Raw genomic sequence first — 11,943 nt, forward strand, 5'->3', positions numbered from 1 at the left:
GGTGCGCCTGCGCAGCTCTCACGATGGGGAATGGCTTAATTTCAGGTGCTATTAATGAGACGCGGCAGCAGTCCCGGGCTCCATTTTGGGATTGCCGCTATACCCGCTCCCCACAGTAAATCCGAATGCTTTAAAAAAATTCTAGATTTTGGACTGTAAATATAAATAATCTGTGTTTTCTCCATGTTTCCGATTTTCTCTTTCATTTTATTAATTCAAACCTTTCATTACCTAACATGGCCAGAGGTTATGACGATCCTGTTAATACTTTCCAAGAGTGACCCCTTCCTTTCATTCATTATATTGTCTACATTTGTCTACATTTTATTGATTTCAGCCATGATGAGTTGGATATACATGCTATACCCCTTCCCCAAGGCTAAAAAGCCATCCTGAAACAAGATGCAAAGAGACTATAGGTCCCCAAAATTGTGGATGGGATCAGACATAAAGCGTCTTCTTGATACAAGAGGTGCTGCCCTCATGTCACATAGCAGCTGTGGTTTTCTGCAAAGCTTCAAGCCAGTCAACAGTCAAGAATGCAGTGAAAAGGCCTAAAAACTGCTGTACATAAAAAATTATTTGTAAGGGTTTATAATAGAGTTATTAAACAGTACTTTAATGTAGAAGATATACAAATTTAGGATTCAAAGAAATAGAGTGAGTGGGTAAAATAAATTGAAAGATTATCATCAAAATTCATTGGCGGAAATTCTCAAAGAATAAAATATATGAACTCTATTCCTCAATGTTATGTACATAGAAAATATTTTATTATATAGGGATACTTCATGAAGCGACCTTATGATTTCGCTTGGTTAAAACAGATCTGCCAATTCTGTGAGTTGAATATGTGCATTATGTAATTTGATCTTAATAAGTTTAAAGTGGCTATTTTCAAAAATAGTAAGCATTATTTCCATGTACATGTTCAAAAACGGGCTTCTATAAATAATAATAATAGAAAAAACTAAAACACTATATATCAAGAAAACATAATTAAATTTGGCTACATGTCTAAGCAAAATATTCAAAAGTGAAGAAACTCAAGTGACTAAGAATCGAAAGTGAAATATTTATCATCCTTATACAATACAGAAATGCAAATCAAAATTATTCTGATATTTTTTTCCTCCCTTTCAGAAATTTTAGTTTTATAACACATGAGTCAACTTATGTTTGCTGTGTTATGGGGAGAGGGGAACAATGATATTCTTCTGGTGGGAATGCAATCTTCAACAGCAACTTTGGAAATCAGTATGTTTCTTCAGGAACATGGAAATGTATGCACCTAAAGATATAACGAGAGGAAAATATATCCAAATGTTGATTCATGCTAGTATAGAGACTCTTGAATATTTAGAAATATTCACGTTGTTTTTTAACAAATGAATGCATAAAGAAAATGTGGTGCTTTTACAGATTGGAAAAGGAAAGCATGTAATTTTCAGGATAATGAATGGATCATGTGAAAGTCATCATAGATGAGATAATCCGGACCTAAGAGAAAAATGGGATATATTTTCACTTTAATCTGAATATTAATTCTCCACACTGTATCAGTTTGATTAGTTTAGTGTAAAAGTCAAGGGATGTGGTCCAGACTATCCTCACTTTGTGATGTACAAATGTACTTATGGATTGCAGAGGAACACTGTCAGGTACAGGAATGTCAAATGTGAAAAGAGTGGGAAGAGTATGACAATGGAGGGAATGCAGAGATGTACAGTTAAATTGGGAGACGTTTGAGGCATTGAATGAAAACCATATGCAACAGAAATAAAAACTATTTTTTTATTTAATTATGTTTTTTGTCAAACTAAAGATTTAAAGCTATAAGGACAGAAGATAAAACATTGATTGGGTGTTTCTATGTGAAATTTCAATAATAAGAAACTCACAGTTCTTATGGATTTCAACTATCAATAAAGCTATAGTACAGATAATGAAATATACAGTCCTTAAGGAGACAGATGGGAATATCTCTGCTGTTAAAAAATATTAATTATATACATTATATATGTAAAATAATCTATTTATTTGCTTACATTTCAAATGTCATTTCCCAAACTGGTCTTTCTTTCTTGAATCCCCTAAGCTATTCTGTTCCTCATTTTTCTAATATGGTGCTCCCCATCTACATGGGCACTTCCGCTTTAGTCCTCTAACATCCCCCTTCTCTGGGATATGAAGTCTCCACAGGACCAATTGCCTCCCTTCACACATATGGCAGATGAGGCAGTTGTCTTCACCATATACTCTGCTATTTGTGTAGCAGAAGTCTTCGACTGGGCAAAGCATACTCTAGGATGTGGAAAATTTCCTGAGGCTCTGAAGGTTATATTTAGTTGATACTGTTATTCTTCAAATTGGGTTGCAATCCCCTCCAGATACTTAAGGCATTCCCCTAACTCTTCTTTTGTGGCTGTCAGGTGCTCTCAAATGCTTAGGTGTTTCTGCATCTGTCACAGTCAGGTGATGGCAGAGCCCCTCAGAGGGCAAACATATTAGGGTCTTATCTGTAAGCACATTTGAAATCAGGAATAGGGCCAGGATTTAGAGTCTGCGGAAGAAATGTTTCTTATGGTGGTGTGTTTCTGAAGGGCCTTTCCTTCAGTTTTTGCTCTGTTTTTGTATTTGTCTTTTTTTAGACCTTGGATGTATATAGGATAAAGATTTTGAATTGTGTGGGAAGCACCATTCCTTCACTGGTGGGCACGTCTAGCTACAGGAGGCAGTCTCTAATGGTTCTATCTCTTTGCTGCTTGGTATTTCAACTACCATCATCCCATTAGGTTTATCAGAACCTCTTGCATCCCTGGCACCTGGGACTTTCCTGGGGAAACCCAAGTTCACCACCAACCACTGATGTTTATTGTCATTTATTACACTTTTCCTCTGGAATTCTCTCCTGTCTCTTTTCATTGTTGCAACTCCCCCCACTTTGTCCATCATTCTCTACCTCTAAATAAGTCCCTCCGTCCCTCTGCCTTCCATGATTATTTTGTTCTCCTTTCTAAGTTGTTTGCAAGGATTCGCAATCTGGCCTCCTAACATGTTACCTTTCATGTGATAAATGCTCTCAATAATGGGAGTTCTGAGCTTTATGGCTAACATCCATTTGTCACTAAGTTCATCCCATGTTATGTCCTTTTTGATCTCTGTTACTTCACTAATTTCCAGCACCATCCCTTTGCCTACAAAGTTCTTGGTGTCCTCATTTTTAATACCTTAGTAGTGTTCCTTTGTTTAAATATAGCACACTTTCTCTATTTATTCCTCAGTGGAGTTGAGGTAAATCACGCTTGCGCCCAGCATTCGACTATTGTAAGTAAGGCTGTTGTGAACCTGTTCAACCTCATGTCCTTTTTGTATGTGGATCAAGGTTGAGTATATGTGTTGAAGTGAGTGGTAAAGCTGGGTCTTCAGGTAAAGCTATTTGCAATTTTCTCTGAACGTCCATATTGCTATCCAAAGTGGCTCTACAGGTACTAATAACACCAGCAGTGAGGGAGTGTTCCATTTGTCTACATCCTAGCTTACTCTGCTACTGCATCAGTTTTTTATCTTAGTCATTGAGATTGGTGTAATGTAGAATCTCTGGTTCATTTTGATTTGCCTTTTTCCGATAAGTATGGATGCTGAACATTTCTTGATGTTTTTCTCAGCTATTGAGGTACCTCAGTTGAGAATTCTTGGTTTAGCACTCTAACCAATTTTAAAAGTTTGGATATTTATTTGTCTGGGACATTAAGTAAGGGGATATCAATGTGGAGGGGACAATCACTATAAAAGGTGAGGGGTAGAGGTTAGCGGTGATGGACAGGAAAGTAGACAATATCATCTGTGATCTTTAATCAGTGTAAATATGCATGTATGTATGTATGTATGTATGAATGTATGTATGTATGTATGTATCTATCTATCTATCACTCTGATCTATCACATATTGCAGTACTTTGATATATTTTCTCCCTCACATAGGTCTAGTATTATCCTCTAATTATATCACATGCTGGAAAAGCTAATTAGTTATGTCTCATGCTAAAAGGTATACAGTCACATAACTAAAGTAAATATTTGTGTTTTTATGAAATAGTTGAGAAATTTGATAGCATAAAAATTAATTATCTTTATTGAATCTGTTTTCTGAACTGAAATTTAACCTGAATCAAAATTTATAAAGCAGCTTTTAAAATTCTTGAGTACTAATGTATACATCAGAATTGTTTCATAAAATTAGAAAATAGAGTGCATTTGTATGTTACATATATACACGTACAGACACACATATATATATATGTACACACATATATAAACATATATATATATACACACACACACACACACACATATATACATGTGGCCACATACACTTATATACAAATATATACATATATACATATACAAATATAAATATATGTACAATATATAAACATATGTCCTTATGTACTCATACACATATAGACATACACATACATACATACATACATACATACATACATGCATACATACATACATACATGCTTTTAAAAAGCAAAATCCTTGCTTTAAAAGAATTTCCCTAGGCATGATGTATATGGTTTAGCCAAATAAGAGAAAAATGATGTTATTGCTAAATGGCTCTGTCTTAGTACTCATTTCTGCTTGTTTAACATGATGATGGTTCTACCAATCCGACTTCTATGTACTTGGGGATTGAAATGATGTCCTTTACTTCTCTAACTCACTCATACACTTTCTCCAAAAATAAGTGATTCCTTATCCCTACAACTAGATGCCATGTGCCTTTAGCCAAACATAATAGGAATAATAAAATAGGAGCTTCACATCTTGCAAACATTAGTTTATAAACTTGCTTGAAATCATAGTTTTGATAATTATCATTTTGATCAAAGGCACCATCAGGCTTACACATTCAAAACACCTTGTTTTCACCTTTTTTAACTAACTTTATTTTATTACATACAAGGGTAAGAATAAGTAACTGCTATTGAGGTGGTTTTAAGAGTTTGCAGTACCATTAAAGCTCACAGGTTTTTAAACTTCTTATTTTGTAAACATGGTCAAAGCATCTCCTCTGATCACATATTGGATTACCCATTTCACCATTAGCGGCAATAGCTCTAAAGGATTGGAATAGTCTCTATCCCTCTGAGGAGAAAATGATGTACAGGATTACTCAGCAACAGTAATATATTTGTAGCAGCAAACGTTTCAAACACCTTATATATTTCCAAGGGAAATCTGGCAATACAGACTATGACAAACAAATAAAGCAGCAGGAACAATGTTTTGCATCTTGAGTCTCTGTTGATCTTCAATTCCCTGAGAGAACCACAACATAGAATGTCTCTCTGTCCAGGTTACTGACAGAAGCCTGGCTGTTATACTAGATTGTGCCACTGCTGCTCTTTCCTGTTTGTTATGACAAGTCTACAGACCAGAACTACTAGTGTATTCATGAAATGTTTGCTAATGGAACAAGCTGCCTATTCCAACTTGAGAACTGAAATTCTGGTTTCCAGAGAACACAGATGGGAGTTGCTCCAATGAACCTTTCTAAAGAGGGACACCACCCCCACTCCACAATGCCCCCATCCTTTCTTTTACCGCTGGTGCCTGGAGGGCTACAGGGAGGTTAAAGATTTTAAGAGTCATCAACAAATAGTGATATTTGGAAAAAATCAAGTTTTAGTTTGTAGAGTTATCAGCTTTAGGCTCTCCTTGGGGTGTAATATCACACAGGCATTTGACATATGCTGCATGGAAGGAGCCTGAGGATGCCAAGTTAATAGCAAAAAAGACAGGTATTTTCTGGTCCTGCATATATCAGTGTATATAAAGTATTTATCAACAGTGGTAAGAAGCAGGAGATTTGGGGTCTGGGAGGAGAGAGAAGGAAGATGGTTACTATGTGTAAAATGCATGGCATCTCAGCTCCATAAATTCAAAAAGATCTGGGTCAGAGAGGGTGTGACAGGCACACACCAGAGATGCTGAGTACTGTACAAAAATGATAGAGTGCTAAGTTTTGTGCTCTATATATATTGATACAAAACCAAACCAAAGAAAACAAAAAACATATAAAGAACCATGTGTGTGTGTAAAGATCTGCTGGAAGAAATTTGTCTGAGGCTCTCAATATTCAACACTAAATAAATAATCTCAAATAAATGATGACCCACTCACTCATGGAGATGGCCACCAAGTAATACTGGCAATAGTATTTTGAAACAGCATTGAACCCCACGGCGAGTGTTCATTACACAACATTTGGAAAATATTTGCATGCTTTTTTTTAGTGGGAACCAAGCTCTGATTACATGTGTTCATGCATTTGTCTGAACATTCAGCTTACTGAGGACCAGGATCACTGACCATTGTTTTCCCTACTGCAAGGACAGCACTGACAGCAGTGAATCATAATAAGCTTTTGTCCAGTGAATGAAGGAGGAAGTGAGGGATTAAATACCAATCAAGAGTACACATGGAGGTATCCATGGCTTCAGCCTCATATATAGAAGAGCATGGCATTTTCTGGAATGAATAGGATGAAAGGACTTGGTCCTATGAAGTCTGGTTTCTATAGTGTAGGGAATGCCAGAGTGTTGAGGTGTGAGTGGGCAGGCAGTAATCGTAGAAAACTCACAGAAACATGGAAAGGGTCGATGGGAGAGAGGGGAAACAGGAAAGGGTATAACATTTGAAATGTAAATACAGACAATATCCAATAAGAAAAGAAGGAAATGAGTGAGAAAGGAGCAGGAGGCTTACCTCAAAGAAATGAGAGAGCTTCTAGATGCTGGTTTAACTTAAAAGATTCAAGAATCTTTGTTATATATGAAAGGCAAGGGTCAGCAGACTGTAGTATTTCATGTTTTTAAAGAAATGCAATTGAAATAATAGTTCCATTTTCTTATATGAACACACAGAATCATTGGAAAGAAAAATAGATAGCTGTTTTTATTAGATTTATTGGTTGAAGAATCATTGGCATATTTTTCAACATAGCTTGATATACTCTCAAAAAGGTTTTTATGGGATAAGACAGCAATAGAGAGTATTGGGTCAGTGTTGGGATACAGGTATCTTCCATGTATTTTCAGACACATACAAACATCCTTTTAAACTGTGAAAATATAAAGTTATTAATTGATTGAATGCAATACTATGAATATAATTCTTTATATGAAGCAGTACTATCTGTGTGTATGACTTTCACACTTAGTATAAAATTAGGAAATGAATTCATTTAAAAATTGTTAAAAGTGCTGTGGTATAGTGGAGGGATGGAATCCAGGCTCTCCACTCTCTAATCGTAAAGCAAACAAGAATGTAAAGAGACAAGTGCCTCTAAGAAAAGACTCACTATAAAACTTAAAATAACCTTATACATTCAAAAGAATAATATAAATATTTTAGATATTCTAATAGGATATAAGGATTATCATTTTAGAACGGGTTCATATTTCCATACAATATATTTTACTTAAAATTTAAAGCTCATACGTGTGCAGTTTTGTTGGTCGGTACTGTTTTCCAGCCAGCATGCATTGATCTTCTTCATTATTTACCCCTTTAATTCTAATTGACTGTTTTTTATTGCAACCTTCTTAGTTGCCAACATTTTTGTCTGTTCTGTGATAACGACAACCATTTTTGTGCGGCTGAATCTGTCAAACATGTAGAGCCAGAATAAATCTAATGTATCATGGTGAATGGAATTGCAAAAATAGCTAAAATTTACAGGATATATTTTGATATTAAGTACAGGCATAAAGGAAACTCTGTAGTACATTTATTTTTCCTAATTTGTTTCTAAATATTTTGAGATAAAAATGTAAAAGCATGTTATTTGAGAAATGAGAATAACCTATTGCTAAAGTGCCAGAAAATATAAGATACTTATTTTGAATTGCAATGGAATGCAAAATCAAATATAACAAGAATGATTTGATGGGATGGCTATTGTGTATGCAAAATTTCTATGTCACAGAATTATATCCTTACATTATTACTCCTTGGTACATTAATAAGCAAAATGACCAAACTACAGTTTATTTCTTATAGGACAGTTAAAAAAATAAAACAAAACTGTCCTTTTAAGTTCTGTTAAAACTAATTTTGCATTTAATAAATACATCCTTCAGTAAGAGTAGAATGACTCATAGCGCTAAGTGCCTGCAGAACGAAAGAGGAAAGAGCATATGTCACCTGCTTGACAACACACCTAAAACTCTAGAACAAAAAGAACCAAATACAACCAGGAGGAGTAGAAGGCAGGAAATAATAAAAGTCAGAGCTGAAATCAACCAAATAGAAACAAAAAGGACCATAGAAAGAATCAAAAGAACCAAAAGTTGATTCTTTGAGAAAATCAATAACATAGATAAACCCTTAGCCAGACGAATGAGAGGACACAGAGTGTGTGTCCAAATTAACAAAATCAGAAATGAAAAGGGAGACATAACTACAGATTCAGAGGAAATTCAAAAAATCATAAGATCTTTCTCTAAAAGTCTATATTCAAAAAACTTGAAAATCTGCAGGAAATGGACAATTTACTAGACAGATATCAGGTAACGAAGGTAGATCAGGAACAGATAAACTAGTTAAACAACCCCATAACTCCTAAGGAAATAGAAGCAGTCATTAAACGTCTTCCAACCAAAAAGATTCCAGGTCCAGACAGGTTTAGTGCAGAATTCTATCAAACCTTCATAGAAGACCTCATACCAATATTATCCAAACTATTCCACAAAATTGAAAAAGATGGAGCACTACCGAATTCCTTCTATGAAGCCACAATTACTCTTATACCTAAACCACACAAGGACCCAACAAAGAAAGAGAACTTCAGACCAAATTCCCTTATGAATATCGACTCAAAAATACTCAATAAAATTCTGGCAAACCGAATCCAAGAGCACATAAAAACAATCATCCACCATGATCAAGTAGGTTTCATCCCAGGCATGCAGGGATGGTTTAATATACGGAAAAACATCAACGTGATCCATCATATAAACAAACTGAAAGAACAAAACCACATGATCATTTCATTAGGTGCTGAGAACGCATTTGACACAATTCAACACCCCTTCATGATAAAAGTCCTGGAAAGAATAGGAATTCAAGGCCCATACCTAAACATTTTAAAAGTCATATACAGCAAACCAGTTGCTAAAATTAAACTAAATGGAGAGAAACTTGAAGCAATCCCACTAAAATCAGGGACTAGACAAGACTGCCCACTCTCTCCCTACTTATTCAATATAGTTCTCGAAGTTCTAGCCAGAGCAATCAGACAACAAAAGGAGATCAAGGGGATACAGTTTGGAAAAAAGAAGTCAAAATATAACTATTTGCAGAAGATATGATAGTATATTTAAGTGATCCCAAAATTTCACCAGAGAACTACTAAAGCTGATAGACAACTTCAGCAAAGTGGCTGGGTATGAAATTTACTCAAATAAATCAGTAGCCTTCCTCTACACAAAAGAGAAAAAAAGCTGAGAAAGAAATTAGGGAAACGACACCCTTCATAATAGACCCAAATAATATAAGGTACCTCGGTGTGACTTTAACCAAGCAAGTAAAAGATTTGTACAATAAGAACTTCAAGACTCTGAAGAAAGAAATTGAAGAAGACCTCAGAAGATGGAAAGAATCTTCCATGCTCATGGATTGGCAGGATTAATATAGTAAAAATGGCCATTCTACCAAAAGCAATCTACAGATTCAATGCAATCCCCATCAAAATTCCAATCCAATTCTTCAAAGAGTTAGACAGAACAATTTGCAAATTCATCTGGAATAACAAAAAACCCAGGATAGCTAAAACTATTCTCAACAATAAAAGGACTTCAGGGGGAATCACGATCCCTGAACTCAAGCAGTATTACAGAGTAATAGTGATAAAAACTGCATGGTATTGGTACAGAGACAGAAAAATAGACCAATGGAACAGAATTGATGACCCAGAAATGAACCTACACACCTCTGGGCACTTGATTTTTGAAAAAGGAGACAAAACCATCAAATGCAAAAAAGATAGCATTTTCAGCAACTGGTGCTGGTTCACTTGGAGGTCAACATGTAGAAGAATGCATATCTATCCATGTTTATCACCCTGTACAAAGGATAAGTCCAAGTGGATCAAGGACCTCCACTTCAAACCAGATACACTCAAACTAAAAGAAAAAAATAGGGAAGCATCTGGAACACATGGGCACTGGAAAAAAATTCCTGAACAAAACACCAGTGGCTTATGCTCTAAGATCAAGAATCGACAAACGGGATCTCATAAAACTGCAAAGCTTCTGTAAGGCAAAGGACACTGTGGTTATGACAAAATGGCAACCAACTGATTGGGAAAAGATCTTTACCATTCCTACAACAGAAAGAGGTCTTATATCCAAAATATACAAAGAACTCAAGAAGTTAGACTTCAGGGAGACAAATAACCCTATTAAAAATGGGTTCAGAGCTAAACAAAGAATTCACAGCTGAGGAATGCCGAATGGGTGAGAAACATCTAAAGAAATGTTCAACATCTTAAGTCATAAGGGAAATGCAAATCAAAACAACCCTGATATTTCACCTCATACCAGTGAGAAAGGCTAAGATCAAAAACACAGGTGACAGCAGATGCTGGCAAGGATGCGGAGAAAGAGGAAAACTCCTTCATTGTTGGTGGGATTGCAGACTGGTACAACCATTCTGAAAATCCGTCTGGGGGTTCCTCAGGAAATTGGACTGCCTGAGGATCCACCTATACCTCTCTTGGGCATATGCCTAAAAGATGCCCCAACATATAAAAAAGACACGTGCTCCACTATGTTCATCACAGCCTTATTTATCATAGCCAGAAGCTGGAAAGAACCCTGATACCCTTCAACAGAGGAAAGGATACAGAAAATATGGTACATCTACACAATGGAATATTACTCCGCTATGAAAAACAATTTCTTTATGAAATTTGAATCAAATGGTTGGAATTAGAAAATATCATCCTGAGTGAGGTAACCTAATCACAAAAAAACACACATGGTATGCACTCATTGATAAGTGGCTATTAGCCCAAATACTTGAATTACCCTAGATGCCTAGAAAAATGAAACAGAAGACGGATGATCAAAATGTGAATGCTTCACTTCTTCTTTAAAAGTGGAACAAGAATACACTTTTCAGGGAATAGAGAGGCAAAGATTAAAACAGACACAGATGGAACACCCATTTAGAATCTGCCCCACATGTGGCCATACATATTCAGCCATCCAATTAGACAAGTTGGATGAAGCAAAGAAGTGCAGGCTGACAGGACCCGGATGTAGATCTCTCCTGAGAGATACAGCCAGAATACATCAAATACAGATGTGAATGCCAGCAGCAAATCACTGAACTGAGAATAGGACCCCCGTTGAAGGAACTAGAGAAAGAACTGGAAGAGCTTGAAGGGGCTCGAGACCCCATATGTACAACAATGCCAAGCAACCAGAGCTTCCAGGGACTAATCCACTACCTAAAGACCCTGGACTCTGACCTCATAGGTAAAAATGAATATCCTAGTAAGAGCACCAGTGGAAGGGGAAGCCCCGGGTCCTGCTCAGACTAAACCCCCAGTGAACATGATTGTTGGTGGGAGGGCAGCAATGGGGGGAGGATTGGGACCGGAACACCCTTATTTAGGGGAGGGGGGAGGGGGATAAAAAATGAGAGAAAAAAAGAGTAGAATGACTTTTTCCTAAAGTACTTATGTTAATTTGTGATATTCAAAAATGAATTTTGCTTTCTTTTTCCAAATGCCAATACCAATGTACAAAGTCCATAGGTAGTGAGAAAGATAATTGTTGCGGTTCTTCAATAATCGTTTCCTTTGGTTATTGGAATTTTAACCATGTGTTTCAAAATTAATCTAAGTATTGTCATTTCGATCAG

The sequence above is a fragment of the Rattus norvegicus genome, chromosome Y (genome assembly GCF_021556685.1).
Source record: "Rattus norvegicus strain SHRSP/BbbUtx chromosome Y, alternate assembly SHRSP_T2T, whole genome shotgun sequence".
Lineage (NCBI taxonomy): Eukaryota > Metazoa > Chordata > Mammalia > Rodentia > Muridae > Rattus > Rattus norvegicus.